General features: G+C 34.3%; 1 long non-coding RNA gene and 1 other non-coding gene across 2 annotated transcripts; one reads left to right on the forward strand and one right to left on the reverse strand.

Annotated features, from left to right (window-relative positions):
• Positions 1 to 9,751: 9,751 nt before the first annotated feature.
• Positions 9,752 to 16,705, reverse strand: LOC146145462 (uncharacterized). Its single transcript, XR_014498732.1, has 6 exons — positions 16,530 to 16,705; positions 14,414 to 14,497; positions 13,667 to 13,750; positions 12,371 to 12,447; positions 11,031 to 11,174; positions 9,752 to 9,831 (listed from the first exon to the last, which is right to left on the reverse strand). It is a non-coding gene; the product is annotated as an uncharacterized LOC146145462 (long non-coding RNA).
• Trnaa-ggc (transfer RNA alanine (anticodon GGC)) lies at positions 13,142 to 13,216 on the forward strand. The gene has a single exon. It is a non-coding gene; the product is annotated as a tRNA-Ala (tRNA).
• Positions 16,706 to 18,526: the final 1,821 nt, after the last annotated feature.

Below are 18,526 nucleotides of genomic sequence, written 5' to 3' on the forward strand. Positions count from 1 at the left end.
ATGCAATCCCAACTTGAAAGAGGCCGTATATAAAAATGTGTTACCGTGGCATTCGAAGTGGGAAAAAGGGAAACAACGTTGCGAAGTATTTTTTTTAAGAGTATAAGGCCTCCTTAAATTGGCCAACAATTGAGGAACACGGCGGATAAACAAGGTCTTGCCCCAAAATAACTGATTTTGTTACCTTCCAGAAAACTAATTTTTTATTTACAGTTTTCTTGAAAACAGAACGCCTTTTAAGATTACCTAAATCATGACGTAAAAATTCAGGACTCCAGGAAAAATACCTAGTTTTTATCCACATTAGTCACATATTGTTTACACTTTAGTAACAGTTACACAAACATTTTGAAATGTGTATAACTTGACTTATTTTGTTTGCATAGCAACCGTATGCGAAATGAAAGATTGCTTCGTATGCGTTGAAGGTGAATCATTTTAAGGCGCGACGTCCGTTTAAATATTTGATTTCATATTTAGTTTACACACCGGATCACATTGCAAACTTCAAATTTAATAAGCCTAACTGGGACATACAATATTGCATTTTTTATCATTGCCCTTTTTAAGGGGGCCATGAACATAATTTTTTAATTTATCTTAGTCTACTTCACTAGCCTATAACATGAGAAACAAATTCAAATTTAATAAAAAATAATAGTACAGCAATAAGCTACTTCTTGATCTTGAGTTTGCTTTTTTTTATTTTTAGATTTAATAATATTAATTTTTTAAATTTGCGCAATGGCTACCATGCTAAAGGAAGGAAGTATTATAAAAGATAAGGGGCAGGGCGCATTGCATAAGTCAACCAACCAATCACATTGTCCAATCTGGTCACGTGATCGTTCAGGCGGTTAACCGGTAATTTTTCCGCCGTTTCTTCATTCAGCAAAAATCAATCGTTAAATCTTAAATTAACTAAAATAAGTTAACAGTCCAAAATACTGTGCAACCCAAACTAAATTTTCGTTGTTGAAAAGATGTGATAAGGGATAAATTTGGCGGATTTTTCTGCAGAATAAACAATGGAAAATACAGATGTTATTTTTCACTGCTTACCTAAAGTGGGGCAATCCAATTAAGAAATGCGCGCCGCGCGAAGTTGCTGATTATTCGTTCTGGATTGCTGTGCGCGCGGCCTTGCTGAAAAGCATGGTTTCTTTACCAGAAAAGTTAGACACTTTAACGACAGGTTGAGTTGTGAGGAGAGAAGTTATTATAGATGAGAAACAAGTTATTATAAGGCGCAGTATAAATCAAGCATTAAGTGAAACAAGTTTTTAAATTTAAAGAAACATATTTCGAGAAAAGTTGAAAAATAAACTTTTAAAACGAATAGCTTAAAAAAGTTGATTATTTCAGTTTCAGAAAACAAAGCAGTTCAGTAAGGAATTTGCAGAAAAAAGAAAAAGTCTGTCACTTTTGGAGCGTATATGTGATTTTGGAGTTTGCGATTTGGACTCGTGCGTTTGTGGGGTTAAGGGCTGGGTGGGGACTTTCCATGGTTGGTTTTTGGGGCTCGTAAGAGAAAATTCCGGGTGGTATATAGACAGACCCCACTGTGTGAATGGGACGCGTGATTTCATTTTGTTTGTTATACGCATTTCCAAACTCTGTATGAATATTAGGGCGAAGTGATAGTTCTCTGCTACTAATCCTCGAATTTAAGATTTGGTATTCAACAAACAGTTACATCCTTCGGATTAATGCAACTTACTTGGAAATAAATTGCGGTTTTGCTTTATGCCTTTTGACTTTTAAACAATTTGGGCCGTGAGTTTTGTTAAAAATGTAGAAGGCGGCGTGTCTTAAAAAGTTTAAGAACCACTGGTTTAGATGCATTGTAAGTGATTTACAAATAAATCGTCCTCTTGATACTGCATGAAGTTAATGCATAATAGAAAAGTAATGAGTTGACGTTACCCTGTATTTAAATAAAAAGGATGCAAATACAATTTTGATCAGTCAGTAGCAATCCGAGTAGCATTTATCAAGCGTAAAGCAAAAGTTTCCAAATAAAAAAGTTAGTCTACAGCAAGTTAAAAAAGCAGGCTAATTTCCAATATTTTTAGAAACCTCGTTTAAAAAGCTCGTCTATACTGCGGTAACACTTCATCTATCGAAATATCAAAAGGTAAAATCGTTGTTTAACATTTATCTTAATGTCTTCCTCAATTGATGGTAAACTTTCTTGTTTTAGGTTTGATTTCCAGTCGATCTCTAAGAAATCAATTACCGGTAAAGATTAACTTTTTTTATCAGGGTAATGGCAAATTTATTAATGTCTAAAATTAAGCCACCCACCGTGTTTTTGGTGATATCTATAAATTGGATAATCATCTTTAGGGTGATATCTCGAAATTTGTGACCCATAATTGCTTTTGTAGTGATATCTAGCAATTGGTCACCCACATTTTTTTTAGGATGATATCTTGAAATTTGTGACCCATAATTGTTTTTGGGGTGATAGCAATTGGTCACCCATATTCATTTTTAAGGTGATATTTAACAATTTGTGACCCATATTTGTTTTTTGGGTGATATCTATATATTGGTCACCCATAATTGTTTTGCACATTGGTCACCCATAATTGTTTTTAGGGTGATATTTAGCAATTGGTCTCCAAGTGTTAATTTGGTGAATTTGCGTTATGTTGTCAATCAGTGTTATCCGGAATCTGTATCTTAAAGAACCTTGTAAGTGAAAAACTTGAGAATGCCCTTCGATATACTCAGAGCTCAAAAACTCTTCAAAAACATTTTTGGGACACTCAGCTTAATGACGTAAAGCACTTTAAAGCCGTTATATATACGTCGTCAAGCGTCCGGGATGAAGCGCCAGATACAGAAGCTGTACTCCTAATTTGTCGCCAGAAACGCCGCGCTTTATACGAAACAATGTGTGATATAATATCCAAACACGCAGTAACTGCGTAATAAATCTAAAAACGAGACAAAGGCATAGTGACGCATTTGTTTAGATTTTTTTTTTGTATTTACCCTGACGTGCACTTTATAGGAATACCAGTCGAACGAACTAAGAAGGCATTTCGCAATAATGGTAAATAATAGCGTTTTCACTTTTCATTTAACGTTTTTTATTTTATTTTTTGCTTTAACACTTAATTTCTGTTGATTAAGATGGAAGAAATCTTACTTAATCTAATTGGGACAATTGTTTGTTTATGCAATTCCCTTTTTAGATTTTAGAGCTGACTTGTCTTCGGCGGTATTCGGGGAAATAGGTCTGTATACAGAGAAGATGGAATCGCCGAAACCACAATCATTGTAGAAGACAACGGCGTGTTTAATGCGTTTATAATTATTTATTTGTCAAGATTAAGTTAAAAAAATACTTCAGGATGCTCTTATTACACATATATTCAATATTTACATATGAACAAACTCCAGTAGTTTTCAAACTTAAACTCCCTTAACTTTTAACTTAATTAATTTTTCTTTTTGTTTGTTAGCAGTCCCCAAGAGCAGCATCAGTAGCCTAGAACAATGACGTCGAACGATTCGGTAAAACAATTGTGATGTCCGTTGTTATGACGTAATTTAACTACCATAAACATACGAGTTCGCCTTGGAAAATGAAAGTTGTCCGTCGGCCGGATCCTAGATTCGCTTGCCAAAAAAAGACCCGCTTTACGTAAGACAAGGTTCGATGTTTTTTTTCGCGCACCATTTCTCGTTAATAATTAATAGATAACAAAACATAACTTTTACAGAAAAAGGTCCCGAAATCATTTGAACGAGGTTAACAGTTAAATTTGTTCTATGTACTACAAATTTTTTTTTAAGGAGCCGCGGCACCCTGGGGTATTATCTGTAATGCTCCAAGGTTCCAAAAAACGTTATTGGCAAGTCTTTAAAATATCTGTTTTCGCTCTTAAAATGCCTCACTGCAATTAAAAAGCCTCATTACAACTTTGGTACACGAAGTACGATAAATCAAATTGTATTTTCCTACATTGGGAAAATCGATGTGTTTTGTCGAATAAAAAATTTTGAAATAAGTTATTTTTACAGATTTTAGTAAAATTTTACAGACAGGACTCAAGTGCGCCCTAGTCAATGGAACGCAATACTGACACATGAGGAAATCAGTTCCGTTGGCGAGCTTTTTAGTCAAACAAGGTGTGCTGTTTAAATTTCTCGTTGATGTATTTGTAAACAACAACCTAATTAAAGTAAACTTACTATTACTGGTTTGAACCATATGTAAGTAACTAGCATTTACGTTAAACATTTATTTAGTCAAATTAAATTTCAATAGTTGGTTGTTTTATGGTTTAGTAAGATAACGGATTAATTAAACAAAGTTCGATTTTGTTTTAAGCCAAGCTAATTATGGAGTTATTATCCCTTTTGTTGCTATATGATATATAGGATATCTAGCATAATATTTTATATTTGTATTTTCAGAATACCATTCTATCAATTCATTCGAAGCACGAAGTTTTTACTGCCTTTTAAAATCAACAAGGAAACGGGGAATTACCGACTTCTTTAATCCCACCCACAGCACAAGTCCTTTGGGACTGTGATATTAAATTTGACATTTTACTTGCGATAGGCTACTGCTTCACAAATAAATTTATTTTTTATTACCTCTTAGGTTGCCAAAATGTCAGATATAAAATATACTTTCAAGCTTCCCATGCGCAATTATTTGTAGTAGCTTTGTTCTTTTTTTTGTTCTTTTGTTTTGTTGCATTTTTTACGAAATTTTAATATGATTTTCCAATGTGCTTTTTATTTTAAAACAATAGTTGTCCGCAGTTGTTCAAAACATAACGTTGCAGCTGTACTTGAAGGTTTGTATTGCTGTTATTTGTTTATGCTTACGTCGCTCCAGTTTTAAGATTTTTGCTTTCATTTTACGCCAACCTTGTTTAACAAAACCCGACATCTCTTCTAAATTAGGCAAAATCGTTGTAAAAAAGAATAGCATAGGCTACGTACTTAACTTTCCGTATGAAGTATTCAATACGTATATGTGAAATGTTTTGCCGAATTGACGGTCATGCACTTACGATTTGCTGTTTTAGTGTTTACTTCATTTATTTCGTTCGCTAGCCCTCAAATATATTTTATTAGCACTCAAATATATTATTATATTTCATTAATTATAAATTTGTAAACCTCAGTCAATGATTAATTTTAGGAACCATAAATTGGTATTAAAGAAATATTAAAACCGATATAAAAATGCAAAAATCATTTTCGCATTAGGTTGTTGACCTAGTTTTTATTCGCGTTTATGTGAAAGTCGCGTTGATATTTTAGGAATAGGAAAACAATGACTACAGAAAAGCCTATGGAAAAAACGCTGCCTATTTTAAACCAATTGTTGAATAACCAGTTCACAGTGGAAATACAAGATAATAGGAATAGAAAGAATTAACACAGGTCTAGGATTCATGCGATAATCTAGGCAAGGAGCCGGGAACCTATGGCTCGTGACCCATTAAATGCTCTTTTGAGGACGCCATTTGTTATTTTGATAATGTAATCTTGCTCGACAATAAATCTTAAGCTATTATTTCTTATCATGACTTGAATAAACGTCGCGCGCCGTTATTTTTAAAAATAAAAACAAAATTTTCCGCAGTTGAGAACTTAATTATTCACAGTATTTTGGGGGAGGGCTTACTCTACAATTAGGTGTTGAGAATATAATAAGGCTCTCATGGAAATACAACCAAAAAAAATTGGCCTTAATGGCTTCCTTAGCTGAGGGGGGTAGCAAGCTTTTATTGCTGGGTTCGCAAACAAGACCTAGCTACTTGAAAAATTATGCAAATTACATGTTAATTCAATGTAAAACTTGCTACTAACGCTTCTCTGCAAATACTATTATCCTTTAGTGGTATAAGCCTATTGAGACGAACCAATTTCAGTTTCGAAAATCAGGATTTGCACGAATTAAAGTTAACAAAGCTACAGCTAATCTTATTATAGTTTTAAATTGTTTTCGACACATTTATTGTTTTCTAAATATTTTATTATATTTAGTATTTTTTAGATTAACAGGTGGCCCGCCAAGAATCTGAAATGGGTCTCTTTGTGGGTCAGTGGTTCGCCATCCCTGCTATAGTTTATAATTGGAATATTAGGTTCTAAAAATTGCGGGTCACATTGGAGATTGTTTACTGATTCTAACATATTTTGCATTGTCTTTTGTCATGTGTGGAGTGGCCTAATGGTAGGTTTCCAACATGATGTTCCCTTGGTCTGTGGTTCGATTCCCTGCAATTGCTCATTCATTGCCTGGTTATCGTGATGTAGGCCTAACTGATGTAAAACCTTTCCGTAGATGTCAAACTTACAAACTTGATTGTGTAAGCAGTGGTAATGCACATCGCAAGTGTAACCTTAATCACAGCAAACTACAATAATAAACCTTAACCATAGCCAACTTAACTGTAACTACATAGCTCACCTGTTGTAACTTCGTCGCCATTAAATGTAAATCACGTTAACCCACCTCAACTGTTCAAAATACAATAATAAACCTTAACCATAGCCAACTTAACTGTAACTCCATAGCTCACCTGTTGTAACTTCGTCGCCATTAAATGTAAATCACGTTAACCCACCTCAACTGTTCAAAATACAATAATAAACCTTAACCATAGCCAACTTAAATGTAACTCCATATCTCACCTGTTGTAACTTCATCGCCCGTAAGTGTGAAAATCACGTTAGCCACGTAAATGTAAATCACGTTAACCCACCTCAACTGTTCAAAATACAATAATAAACCTTAACCATAGCCAACTTAACTGTAACTCCATATCTCACCTGTTGTACCTTCATCGCCCGTAAGTGTGAAAATCACGTTAGCCACGTTAACCGTTCGTTGCGGGTTACAAATCCTCAACCTCCCGCAAGTTAAGGCCTCCAAACATAAAAACCTTTCAAACCCAAAGTCCCGGGGCCACACAATTAAAACTAAAAAAAATGCGACTAAATTTTTTTTTAAATTATGCAAAAAAAGTCGCTGCCTATACTCCTCGTGCGCTGCTTCGGGCTGGTTCCCTATTGTGTGGCTCTGAGCCACGCCCTCTGAGGGCCTAAGTTTTTCGAACACTGTTGCCAGCCCGAAGCAGCGACTTCTTGCCTGACTAAGCTGACCTAGGAAACCTTGCGGCTACCTAACCAGTGTTCTGACCTGTGTGCATTGGGACTTTAACGTGACATACAAGAAACTTTACCGGGCTAACCGAATCCCGCCACAGGGTGGGACAGAATTCGGCGACTCCTTGTTAATTGTGAGGTTATTTATGGTTAATTCTATCATTAACAGAGATTGAGAAATTACAGTTAAGTTATCAGGTTCGAACCCATAGAATTCTATCGGCTACCGGGAAAGATTTTACCTTTAACCGGGTTCGAACTCGGGCATAGCGGTTTCTAACCAGAGTGCGTTTCCGCTACGCCACAACAAGGAGCTGAAGAACTGAATCTAAAATGTTTGCATAAGAGCAATTTAAAAGCCCCTAAAAAATTAAGATATTCCCCGGCCACATAAGCTTACTAAGACCAAAGGTTGTAATAGTCTATAAAACATTAAGAGGAAATGTTTTAGAAAACAGTCAACAATCTCTAATACGATGCACAATTTTTTTCAACTCAAGAATGGACTTATACCATACGGTGTTGTTGGGCGCTACAACCCCTGATAAAAGTACGGCTACCGTAAGTGACCAAGGGTAAAATCTAGGAATTTAAATGTTTCTTTTCCAAACCTGGTGGATTGGTCATCCAAAACGCAAATCATATAAAAAATCTGGCCATTTGGACGAACGCTTACTACCAATGGTCATTAAACTATAATATTACGTGAGAAGTTTTTTCCCCGGTAGCCGATAGCATTCTATGGGTTCGAACCTGATAACTTAACTGTAATTTCTCAATCTCTGTTAATGATAAAATTAACCATAAATAACCTCACAAATAACAAGGAGTCGCCGAATTCCTGAACCCAATAAATTAACCGTAAATTCTCAATACAAAAGCTACATTATAGTTTAATTTAAAATGTCCATTTTTAATTCACGCCAATCGTCACTGCTGTTTACAATTTTTGGAGTAATCGCTAAGGGTTTTGAATTGTATCATATTTATATTCGCTTTTATTATCTAACTAAATATTGCAATCTTATTTTGTTTGTCATGTTTTGCCTTGTTTATTACTTGTGAAAACACCCGTGAGCTACAAATACAAAAATCAATAAAAAAATTTGGTGGGCCTTTTTCTTTCGCAGATTTAGCAATGTGGACAGGAAAACAAGCATTTTTACGTCGCCTTGTCAATTAAATGATATTGCGACACTGGCGTTAAATAAACACGACTATAAAACCAGTGCTAACAAATCGAATAAGCGAGTGGAAAAAAATTTGCTTTTATTTCTCATCCTGCGAAACGCTGAATTACTAGAACATAAAAAACAATATTCGAAGGTTTGGAAAAAAGAAGAACAAGATGAGCGAAAAATCAAGACGTGGCAAAATAAAACGATAAATCAAAACAAAAATAACAAAATATGACGTTAACGTGGGCTATTGCACTTTTAAAGTCGTGTTAACAAAATAAATGATGTTAGGAACTGAGATAAAGCTTTATACCAAAAATAATTTTGATGGTCATTTTGTAAAAACAGTTGTCAAAAAAACATACTGAACGTTGTAGGCAGGTAAACTTACTATTTCCCATTTTTATAGTATCGGAAGGTTTAACAGTGAAATGGTTGTAAATTAAGGCCAGGAAAAATATGAAAAGAGAACGCAGTTTGAACAAGGATTCCCAGTCTATCCTGAAACCAATGTTGGTTCGGCTGGAACCGACTGGAAAATCGTTCGTCTTCAATCTAAAAAAAATGGGATTAGGGTTGTAATATAATACAACATTGGTGAAAACTATTGTAGAAGTTAATCATTACGAAATGGAATAAATCCCAAAAGCGCCAAACAAAAGGTGATTTTTATTTGGGATATTAAAGTGCTGATTTGTTTCACACAAGATCAACACCTTTATTAATTTAAATATACCTAGAAGCTCAAATAATTGTTCCACACTTTTAATCATGAATTTTTTGCACAAAAACACCGATATAGTATACCACCAACGCCATGGTAGCCAACATTGTTTTGCAAATGTATGAAGCATTGTGCAACCGGTCCTTACCTTACAAACGCTGAATTGGTTTGACTTTGCAGATCACTGAGCCTTCCGTCACCGCAATAAGCGCTTATCAGGTGAGAGCTTTTGTCAGGTCCCCCGTAAATGTAAAGAAGATCGTCCACGCAGTAGCATCCGCTATCTCCGCACTAAATCGTTCAAGTTTTATGCACAGCGCAATAAACATCAACGCCTTGACATAGTTATTAAGGTTACAAAATACTAGGCTTAAATTCTTGCAGAAAGAGTAGGCGCCTTAAATGAGCCTCAGAAAAAAATACAATTCGATAGTTAAATATATAAAGCAAAATATCAAACTTTTAAAACTTTGACCCATTGTTTTGCTTCTACTTTGCTCAAAATCAGGTAAAATCAGTTTAAAGTGATGTAAATAGATATTGAACAGGCTTTGTATATTCAAAATTCCTTAATTTGCATACAGCAATGTTACGGTGATGCGGTAATTTAAATTGTACAAAATGGAAACAAATTTTCGCCGCTAAAATAAAAGTTTTTTTTGTTTGAACGTTTCTTTAATACCTTGTAGTAGACATAATGTACGTGATATGGATGGCAAATGGACGGCCGGCTGGTGTTCTGATGCTGAAGCCACAGTCGGTGTTTGGCTGATACGCCTGCAAAATGTACGAACATCAAAGAATTGAAAAATAAATAGCGTTTTGATTTGCAAATGTACAACCACAGTAAGGATTGTTTTACCGACAATGCAAATCAAGAATAAAAAATTTCTTCCGATAAGCGACTAGGTCAAGTATTTTATAGTTAGTTAGTAAGTAAATCGGATTAACTGCTGTTATAAAGTCAAATTATTTCAAACGAAAATGTTGCTCGATGCCAGTAACTCATTTAAACAGGACAACTTTTAATTACTCTGCCCAAACGTGTATGAAAAAAGTCGATAATTAAGTTGAAATTGAGTATAAGTATCGATATTGTTACATCCCAACAAATACTTAACGTTTATTAATGTTAAGTTTAATCAGTGTTTCTCAACATTTTTTCTCGGCGACCCAAATATTAAGTGTAAGTATGACGACTAAGGTTTGGCGACCCAATTGGTGTTTCTTGTAAGCGAACAAAAACTAGGCATTAGCATAAAAAATTTCGAATTTTAATGACTATTATTAGACATTATTTGTATTGCTTCCTTAATTTTTCTAATTGTCAAATTTTGCTCAAAACGGAAATAAGGGTAGACCAACTGTTTATAGTTTGGTAAACCTAATCGTTGTGCAAAATTACACATAAATACTACAAGTTTAAAATGCCTTGAAAAACGGCTCCGATCTTATAATATCAGACATTTGGCACTACACGACTTTTTGACACAAGCTGTATTTTGAGGACACTAAAACATTAAACAGTTTCTCTAACTACTTTTTATCTACTGCTTTAAAATGTCACCAAAACATTCGCAGCATACAACTTTCACCTCTGTTTAAAAATGAAATCATCTTGGACTTTTTTCGTTACTGGAATTTCGTATTGCATTTTTAACTTTTAATTTATACCTTCTGCAACAAAAACATCTGTAAAAAAAAAAAAAAAAGCGGATCTAGTAATTGTGTTCTGGGGGGCTATGGCAATTTTGTCACAAAGTTACGTCATTAGGTTGGACAGGTGTTTTTTCAATACAATAGCTACAACGTTGTTATTGATTCGCGCAAACCGCAAAACGCCTCTCTATCGTATAAGTTTCCCAAAATAACAAAACTTAACTTAACAAAACAGTATCCGCGGCTTTTTTTGCAGAACACAGGACTATTATCGCTTTCAGTTTAAAAAACGATTCAGGACAAAAAACATATTTTACCTGATTTCAAGGTGTTCGTAGTCGCAGTTTTCTTCAAACTCTAAGTCGAACATATTGAAGAAGAGCTGAATCTCGGATCCCGACTCCACTTGAATTGTGGTCTTGCACTCTGTGTTGTGGGGGTATGGGTCGGGAAAGCTGGCACTACAAAACAACATAGAAGATTGCAATATAAAGGTCAAAAAAAATTGGTCGTAGTATCGGTACTCGCCCGATACTAGGTAAGGTGGTATCGGTGCCGATCCGATGCCACAAATTAATATGAGACTTCAGCCTTGATTTAAGATCCAACGCAGCGCTATATACGCTAAAAACTGGATGTGGCTAATCTTCTTTACTCTCAAAGCAAATTTCGGCCTAATAATCTAGAAAAAATCCTTTCGAACGTTTCAAACTCATTTATTTTGCTTATTTGAGAAAGAAGTCATTTGATATCGGTATCGGAACAAAATGTCAAGTATCGGACATCCCTCATGTACTAATTTAGAACCGTGGGGCGATTTACAAATACTTGTACACAATATCAATTTTTTAAGTTGTATGAAGGGAAGAGAAATAGATTAGGTTTAATGCATTAATTAGTATGTGTACTTGTACCGTTAGTACTGCACATTTTGTTAATTAAGATAAATAACACAATTTTATAAAAAAAGTTTAATGATAATACCTCAATTTAGCACAAGTTATTTGTCCAGAAGACTGGAGTCAAGTCATTTAAAAAAATAGTGACTTAAGTCAAGTCATTGTATGTGCATTTCAAGTTATTGTAATTATTGACATAAGTCATTACAACACTGCTAACTTATGGTTATGTCCAAAAATCTGTTGCTAAGTTTAAACAAATGCAGTCTCTGATTTAACTCAGCTATACGCAAATATGCAAAGCCAATATGATGTGTTCTATACCCGAAGAGCTGTCCAAACGGTGGATCATAATTAGCGGCTTTAAAAGTATACTTTGCAAAATTTTACATTTGCGAAATATCGCGCACTGCATAATGGTTTAAATATCAGTTCCGTGGATTTTTTTTGCACAATATATTACTTATGTTAATATATTAAAGTTTCTTTCAGTTTTTGACCCTAAATTTAATGCTTTAAAACTAACTATACTATGGCTCTTTAACGGTGAATATTTGTTTTTCGTTAATTAGGCATAACTGATAAACAACAAACACACAATTTTCCTTAAAAGCCCACATGATCTAACAAAAGTCATAGCTAAAAACTGTCACATATAAAATTCGAAAATCTTGTTTTCCATCCTCTAATATTTTAACGGCGCGTTAATGCTAACACAGATAAATCGACACATCTTCGAAATAATTCAAAAAAAGTACCTGGACAACTTGTTGTAAGCTGAAGAAATCTGAAGGAATCTTAGAGCCGCAATACTTGATCACCTGGCTGGTGTTACCTTAATGCAGTTGTGACTCTTAAGATTTTAATTTAACATGTAATTTATAAGGGAACACAAACATTTTTAAGCTTGGACAATAGAAAACACAGTAGACGCTACTCTGTGAGCCTTCAGAGAGTCTAACCAAATTTGGTTGGCCAATTAGGGATTTTTTTAATAATCAACTCACGTCGGTTAGCCACCCTGAAGGCTTCCGTTGTACTATGATATCGTTGGTCAGTACAAGAGCTATATAGCAGTTGTACACATTTGTGTATGAATGTTTCAGTGACAGTATAGGTGTATTACAATAAAATGACGTGTAACACAATATCCAACATCATTCTACTTTGCCGTTGTTTTAATTTTTTTCAGGCCTAATTATGTTATACAAAAATTAGATAATTAACTATGAATGAAAGACGGCTAAAATTGAAACGGTATCATTTTAACTGTTATCGATGTCAAAGAGACTTTAGAAGGGCTAGAACACAGTAACTTGTTGTTACAGAAAAATTCAATTTTGTAATAATGTGTAATAATGTGCAGCTTCAGAAGGGCTAGATCTCAGTTGTTAACACTCATATGTGTGTACATATGTTTCATTGTATGAATGATATGGTACTGTGGATCCCCTTCATATGAGGTTGCTTGTACTAACAGAGTGAGCGAGCTTTGGCGTATGGTTGTTTCTCGACACGTTCCCTTCTGAGCCTGCATAGCTCAGTTGGTAGAGCAACGGTCCCGGCTTGACCGGAGGTCGTGAGTTCGAACCTCACTGCAGGCTAGTTGTTTTTCTAGTCTGCCCTGCTTGCATCAATGATCGACAGATTCGGTGAATCTGCAATGGCTTTCAGTGTACTTGTAATAATGTGGTTACATACAGTTTTAAAGCGTCATAAAAAAGTATATAGTAGACACAGTTCTATTAGCTTGAAGCTATGCCATTGATTGAATTTAACTGCAATGGTGATGTCATATACACGCCTGGTTCGCTGAAACAAAATAAATCTACACCAATGTAAAACTAGTGTTTGCTCCTTGTACTGCTAATTTTTTGTTTATTGTTTGTTGTTTGTTTTTTTGTCAACTATGAGTTTAGCAAATAGCACATGACAACCGCTCAGACAACCTCATGCAACACCCTTAGGGTTTGCGACGCCCAGGTTGGAAACCATGGTTTTAGATTCATGTAGCACAAACTTGCAAACATATTAACAAAAAAATATATTTTTACTTAAGCGTTACTGCTTCATTCTGGGTGATTATCAGTGGATCTAGCTGGCATTGAAGAAACGCTGTTAGCTTGTGGGCTTTGTCCCTGAAGTATATAAACACAAAAACTAATTTTAGATCTTATTTGTGTATATGCAATCATAACCGAAGTCAAATTATTACCAGAAAACATTTTCTTGGGAGTTAAAAAAAATTCCATTAGCACTCCCTTAAAACTAGTTTTAGTAAAATTCTTGTCACAACGGGAATGTCTTTGAAAAACTTGTCATATTATTGTTCTACGAGTCAGCTTATCTGATGTTTTATACTTTTGCATATCTTTGCAAATTATTAGAAACAAATTATTTGCTGTTTATAACATTTCAATAAGGGTATGACAAAAGTAACACGTTTTAACACTCCAAAGGTCCCCATTTCAACTGTAGTTTGCTATTTGAGTAGCAATGCCCTAAACGAATAATTTTTCAAGGACAGGCAATTGAGCCTAGACAACTGAAAGGATTGAAGATCAAAGGCCAGATGTAAAATTCGTTTTGACGTTTTTTTTAATTATGATTAAACAATGGATACATAAAAATATTTACCTAAACAAAGTGAGATTTAAGAAAAGTTTAAAATAAAAAAAATAGGCTTTAAATTGCATCCGACACACATTTCCTTTTATAAGTATAGTATAATAACCATATTTTGGTTTTAGGGAAATATGCCGAAAGTTGTAAAATTAACCAACTGTATAAATTGTTTTTACTTGAAAATGACTGCTTTGTTCTCTTCCATTTTCGGTGGATCCAGTAGGAATTGAAAAAGAGCTGTTAGCCTGCGGGCTTTGTCCCTGAAATAAACATGTAAAAATGATGTAGCTGTAAACCAACTTTCACCACGCCTTTTTGTTATAGCCAGACTTTGTGAGTTGCACAGAAAAACATATGTTGTTTATTCAACCACAACTTAAAAAAATAGTTAGTCAGTAGGTAAAACAGTGCCACTAAGCTTCTTAGTAACATACCAAGTATTTTAAACTTCCTTGTATTAAACTGATTTAACATTAAATAACTAATTTTTTAAAGATCATTGCCATAAATCTGATGGAATGTTAGAACCATCTGTGAATCAGGCGTGCCTCAGCTGTTTTTTGTACTTAACAACATGTTTAGTTATATTTGAGGAGGTAATAAATGTGTTCACACTAAGCGCGAACAAAAAGCGTTTGTTTGGTTTCAAATTCGAGTTAACACGTCGTCATCTATACTACTAATAAAAAGTGTAATAAAACTAATTCGAGGAAACGCAACAACATTTATAGTTAATCTAGCTAGGTGTTTGTCAACCATTTTAAGTCAGGGCACACCTGGTGAGCGAAGCAAGCAAGATTTTCTTTGGCTTACCGGTATTTCTTTTTTTTTTTTTGCTTTCATTACATTGCCGAAAATAATATATAAATAATTAAAAAAATATTTGTCCAATAGTTTTGAATTCGCAGTATGGCAGAAAGCAGGCGACTATGTTGGCCGAAGAATGAGACAGAAAACCGAAGAAATTGGTCCAAAAATGAATTTAAAAAAAATTTGTTGATTTTTTTTTTTTTTGAAAGATCCTTTTTCCAAAAAAAGTGTGCTTGTTCTACACATATTCAATCGAATATATTTTTAAAATGCTGAATATGTAGGAACATTATGCAGTTTAGCAGGGAAAAAACAGTCTTTAGCATATTGATTGTTTATTAGTTTTAAAAGTACAAAATTTCGGTAGAGCTGTTGTGTATTTGCAGTTTTATATTGGAAAGCACTTCTTTATTGAACTCAAAAAAGCAATTATGATAGTCGGCATTACTGTTAAATAGAACACAGGTATGACATTCGGATGGGCATAACGAGGATATGCTGTTGCTATATTTTTGGCTGTTTCAATTAGGTAAACTCAAAGAATTTCGTGCTTCGCGCGAACTTCGCCCTCGTTTAGCCATGGTTGTGTCTCTGAAGCCTATCTATTCAGCCAAAACATACTATGGCATCCTGCATTTCACGGTGTACCTCCAATTCCCATGTATTTATTTGTCACAAAGAATTTTGCACCTTTGACACAACTTTTCGCTATTTCATTTACTCATAATAGTCTTGTTCATCGCCGAAACATGGCACGGTTGATACATTCCTTTGACAAACACATCATTTAAGTCTTGGGGCATGACCAAAAAACCGAAGAATTTACCCCAAAAATGCTTGTCACCAGACGGCTGGCAAGATTGTGAATGCGTATTTCATTTTTTTGCAATGTACTTAACAGTTTTCCACAGCGCAACGGTAAAGAAGTGCGGATCTAGTTCAAAAGACAGCATCAAAACGTAAACAGACCGGCTGTGGAATGATGATTCACGCGAAGCACGAAAACCTTTCGATCTTACGTAGTTAAAATGTATGTGAAATTGAATCGTGTCTTATTTGTCAAAGAGATGGCAGGCCGGATGAATTACATCGGCGGGCCGTAGGTTGTCGACCTCTGCTCTATAAGGTAATTCACACAAAGCAAAACACAGTCAAAATGGTAGACCCAACTGTCATACACAGAAGGCTAGGCAAAAATAGAATATAGTATGTTGTAATAACTACACAATTCGCTGTTTTTAAATGACGTGACTTAAGTATTTTTGGGAATCGTTAATTCACAGAAAATCCCGGGAATTTCCCAGAGAGGAACCCTTGCTTGAACCTACTGTAAATAGGATAAGTTTAGTTTTAATAACTTTTATATAATATACAACATATATAATTTTTCTCTGTATGCAAAGTCACGTTCAACTTGCTTGCGCTGATTTACCAAACTGAGATATATTTAACAAATTAATTAGGATTCTTCATAAAGGCTACCTGGCACAGATTGATCCCATTTGTTGAAAAGCACCAGATGGTTAAAAAAACACCAGAAAACAAATTTTCGATTCCATATTGCTCCTGGTTTTTATTAGACTTTCTCCCTTTTTGGTATTTTTTAGACTTTCGTCGCCCTTTCTTTCAAGACAATTTCTCTACTTTTTTGGAGTGCGGAAAATATTTTAGTTAACCAATTAGAATTTGGATTTGTAGAGGGGATCTTGCTCTTTAGTACTGCAGTGGTTACAGATGGTTAAACAACAACGGAAGTAGTAACGTGAAGTAGAAGGATTAGGAGACATTCTTGAAATGGTCTTACTTTAAATGTGAACATCCGTTGGGCAAAGAGCATCCCAAACAAAAAAACAAGGACATTCAAAAGAAAGAGTATTCTTTCAAATTTTTTCCTAATGATATTTATATCATTTATAACATTTTTATTTTTACAAGTCTATAGTTTAACATGATTTATGTTATAGTAATTATGTACATATATAATTATGTACATATTACATGTACATGGCAAAATAAACACATAGCACAAGCTCAGTTGTTGGAAAATTCAGTTTACCCAATAATGAAAAATTATTATACTTCAATGAGTTGAATTTTTCATGCTGAGCTTACAGAATGTCCTGTTTACAGCTTACAAATAATCATTAACATTTTAATGAAAAAATCCTTAAGATATCACTTTCGAATTGTGTAAATAAAAAGTTAATTATTTTGTTTTTCCAAGTCAGATATTTTCCATATTAACAAGTGAAGTTGAAATATAAACTTTGCCTTTTTCTCTTTGCAAAAATCTTTATAATAAATCATTTTTGAAATACTATAATTAGGACTCACTAGGTGAAACCTTTATCACAAAACGGTATTTTACTTACAAAGTAAATGGTATAAACTAATATACTAAAATAATTAAATCCTCTCTGAAGTTATGGAAAGGGTAGTTCATTTTGTTTGCTTCATTTCAAATATAATTGACAAAATCAATAATTATTTCAAAGGCTGAATGTCGAAGAACATCAAGCACCCAAAACACAGAATTTTTATGTGTCAAATCATTACGGTAATTTTTGTTGTATTTTCATGATTCATTTTCTCAACCATCAGAATTACTGGCGCTGGTCTGCAATCCTACCAGATTTCGTTAAGGCATTTATATTGCTAAAATAAGGGTGAGAGTTAGCGCTTGGGAGTGATAACTATTATTATTATTATATTTATTCTCCCATATTTGTTTCTTCCTTTTTTTTCAATTTTGAAAGCTTGTTTTGGAAGTGCAAAAATTTTGAAAGCTTGTTTTATAAGTGCAAGGTAGGTTTCGAGACCCACCAAATTATTTTGTATGTAAATAGCCTCGGAAAGTGCCTATTTTCCGGCTTGCATAGGTATGATGAATTGATTAACAAGCACCTAAAAAACCTAAAAATGTGCATTGTGCACGTATGCAAACCAGAGATTAAAAATCCTTTATCAATTATTAAAAATTTGGGTGTGTAGGTGTGCAACTTTCTAATTCAGATGCACAGAAATTGCTTCAGAATCTTAGGTGCCTGTTCAGTCTATACACCTAAATCAGTGAATTACACACCCAAACTTCCAAAAAAAAGTTGTTGTTAAGATTTGAACCTTGGTGTATGAACCTTGATTGCACACCGGTGTATGAACCCTTGATTGCACATCATAAATATGAATATTTTAACGTTTTTTTTTAAGTCGGACGTAGGTTGCTTTGCGTAATGTGTAAAAATTTCTGATCGATATCTTGTTTACTTCCGGAGATATTACGCAAATAATTTCGAGCTGCTTACTTCCCTTCGGTCTTGATTGTTATTGCAAACTTTTCGCGGGAAAATTGCAACAGAACCTCACATGTAAAAAGGCCCATTAATAAAGCAAAGGTGTGAGTTTTGTAGTCCTAGCCTACTATCCATGTTATTGTATGTGGTAGGCTACGTTCGTATTTTTTACAGAAGCATGTCTAGTTA

Source organism: Ascidiella aspersa, chromosome 5, assembly GCF_963924565.1.
Source record: "Ascidiella aspersa chromosome 5, kaAscAspe10.2, whole genome shotgun sequence".
NCBI lineage: Eukaryota > Metazoa > Chordata > Ascidiacea > Phlebobranchia > Ascidiidae > Ascidiella > Ascidiella aspersa.